The following is a 3,418-nucleotide window of genomic DNA, read 5'->3' on the forward strand; positions in this document are numbered from 1 at the left end:
TTCCCCACCTACCTCTCTCCTCTTCCCCTTCCTCATCTCTCTTCCCTTCCTTCTATCCTCTTTTATCCCCACCTCATCTCTCCTGTATATTTCGTCCTTCTCTCCTACTTTCCCTTTATTCCTACCGTTCCTATCCCAATTCCCTACCTCTTTCTTTTCCCTGCTCCTCTTCCTTCCGCTTCTTCCTTTACTCTCTCCCTTCTCTCTTTCCCCTTCACCCCTCCTTCAATCTTTCTTCCTACTCTGCTAACTCGTCTTCACTATATGTCTCCTGTCCTCCTTCCTCCTCCTCTCTCCCTCTCTCCCTCAATCCCAGATGTCACCTGCTGAGTAAGTTCCATCTCATCCCTCACTCATGTTCATGATGATTTTCCGAAAGGGTCTGAGGGAGAGATGGAGATGGAGAGAGAGAGATCGGGAGAGATTGTATGAGATCGGGAGAGATTGAGAGATAGAGAAGAGGAGAGATTGCAGATCGGGAGTGATGAGAGAGAGAGAGAGAGAGAGAGAGAGAGAGAGAGAGAGAGAGAGAGAGAGAGAGAGAGAGAGAGAGAGAGAGAGAGAGAGAGAGAGAGAGAGAGGAGAGAGAGAGAGAGAGAATGGAAGGACGAGGAAGGGAACGAAAAAGATGAAGGAAGGAGGGAAATGATATAGGAGAGAAATGAAAGGATAAAGACATGGAGAGATAGGAGATAGAGCGAGATAGGATAGTAGATAGATGCGAGAGATAGAGAGATAGTAGGCGACCTGGAGTAAGATAACGATGGAGATGGAGAGTAGAGAGACAGATAACTGAGATCAGAAGATGGGCAGTAATAAAGAGATGAAGATACAAAGAGAGCAGAGATAAGATAAACGAAAGGTAGGAAGTGATAAATAGATAGGAGATAATTGGACGAAAAGATCGAAGAAGAACACAGAGAGATGAAGACGATAAAAGAAGATGAAAGGAGGAGGTAAAGAAAAGGAGGACAGAAAGAGAAGACAAAGATGAAGAAAGAGGAAAATGGTGATGAAAATACAGGAAAAACAAAATGGAAATGAGAGAAAATAATAAAAGAAGTAAGAAAACAAAAACAAAAAAATTAATAGGTATTGAAAAATGGGCGGTGAGAGAGGAGAGAGAGAGAGAGAGAGAGAGAGAGAGAGAGAGAGAGAGAGAGAGAGAGAGAGAGAGAGAGAGAGAGAGAGAGAGAGAGAGAGTCTGACGAGATAGTTGGTTGATGGGCGTCATAAAAAGAAATGGGCAGTTAGAAAATGATGTGTCGTATGAATAGAAGGAGGAGGAGGAGGAGGAGGAGGAGAAAGATGAGGAAGATAAAGAGTAAATCAAGAAAGAGGAGGAAGAGGAAATAAAGAATGGTCAAAGAGAAGAAAATGCGCGGTAGAAGAGAAGGATGCCGATTAAAAAGAAGAGGTTAAAGAAGATGAATGAGAAGGAAGGAAGAGGAAGAGGAAAACCAAGAGGAAACTGTAAGCGGTGGACGAAGAGAAAGAAAACAAACAGGACAAGATGAAGATGGACGAGTTAAGGAGAGAAGGAAGAGGAGATAGAAGAAAATGAAGAGGAAGAAGAAGAAGAGGAGGAGAGAACGTAAGGAACAATAACAAAAATGAAGAAAGAAAATTAAAACGTAGAAAAAAAGAATACAAGAAAAGAAAAAAAGAAAGAAATAGAAAAAAGTACTTGTAGACAAAGGGAAAGAGGAGGAAGAGAAGAGGGAAAGAAAAACAGCAAGAAAGAGAAACAGTGACAAAGGCGAGAATAAAGAACAGGAGAAGGGTAAATAAAGTAAAGGAACACACACACACACACACACACACACACACACACACACACACACACACACACACACACACACACACACAGGAGGGAAGATACGTCAGAAAACAAGGAGATAAGACAAAAGAGGTGTCAAGAGAGAGAGAGAGAGAACAACGAAACAAATAGCAATCAACAAGAAAACAAACAACAATACTTAAAAGAAAAATAAATAAACAAGAAAAAAACGAATAAAAGGAAACATCACCTGAAGGAACTCAAACACCAAATTATTAAAAGAAAACAAAAGCAAAACATATCATAAAAACTCTTACTAAACACAGAGACACATAAACAAACAAAACAAACAACAACACCAACAAACACACACAAACATCAAAACAAAAACACACATTCACTCACCCACAGCAAAACAAAACAACAAAAACAAACATATGAAAATATATGAAAAAAATACCAAAAAAACACCTCATCAGCCTTTTTCAGCGAAGCCTTTAAAATACAAGCAGGAGGGGAGGGGGGGGAGAGGGGCATCCAAAGAAAAAACGAGGGAAAACAAATGAGAGCCCTCAGCTCCTCATGTTGAAGGCGAGGAAGAGTGGGAATGACCTTAAGGGAGAAGGAGGAAAGGAGGAAGGAGGAGGGAGGAAAGGGAAGGAAGGGAAGGAAGGAAGGAAGGGGAAGTAAAAAGAAAGGAAGAAGGGAAGTAAGGGAAGGAAGGAAGGATGGAGGGAAGGGGAGTGTAGGAAGACACGAAGAGGGAAGGAAGGGAAAAGGAAGGAAAGGGAAGGGAATGAAGGGGACGGAAAGGAAAGGGAATGAGAGAAAAGAGGATGAAAAGAAAAGGGAAGGAAGGGAAGGAAAAGGAAGGAAAAGCATGGGAACGAAATGGAACAGACGGGAAGGAGGGAGGTGGAGTAGAAAGGAAAAAGGAAGATAAATACAAGGAGGAGGAAGGAAGGAATGAAGAGGAGATGAACAAGGATGGGAATGGAGGAAAAGGAAGAAAGGAAGAGATTGAATGGAAGAAAAGGAAAGGAAAGATGAAATACAATAGAGGGAGGAAAGGGAGGAATGAAGAGATGAATGAAGAGAAGGAAATGGAGGAAAAGTTGAAGATCCGTCAGGAGGAAGGAGGAATGGAGGAATAAGAAGGGAAAGGAAGGAAGAGAGAGGGAGGAAAATAGACGAAGGAAAGGAGAAGGAGAGAGAAAGATAAAAGAGAAGTAGCACAATAATACCATTCCACACACACACACACACACACACACACACACACACACACACACACACACACACACACACACACACACACACACACACACACACAGGTCATATGATGGATGGACTTGCTATGAAAAGAAAATAAAATAAATGAAGCTCAGTGAATTAATATAAAGAAAAAATAACACCATGTTTGCTGTGAGGAAAAATCTTCCTCTCTCTCTCTCTCTCTCTCTCTCTCTCTCTCTCTCTCTCTCTCTCTCTCTCTCTCTCCCGATGGTAAACTCAATCATTAATTCAGAGATCAGAAAGATGTATCGAAAACTAGAATGAAAATATGAAACACCCCTCTCTCTCTCTCTCTCTCTCTCTCTCTCTCTCTCTCTCTCTCTCTCTCTCTCTCTCTCTCTC

The sequence above is a fragment of the Eriocheir sinensis genome, unplaced genomic scaffold (assembly GCF_024679095.1).
Source record: "Eriocheir sinensis breed Jianghai 21 unplaced genomic scaffold, ASM2467909v1 Scaffold568, whole genome shotgun sequence".
Taxonomy (NCBI): domain Eukaryota; kingdom Metazoa; phylum Arthropoda; class Malacostraca; order Decapoda; family Varunidae; genus Eriocheir; species Eriocheir sinensis.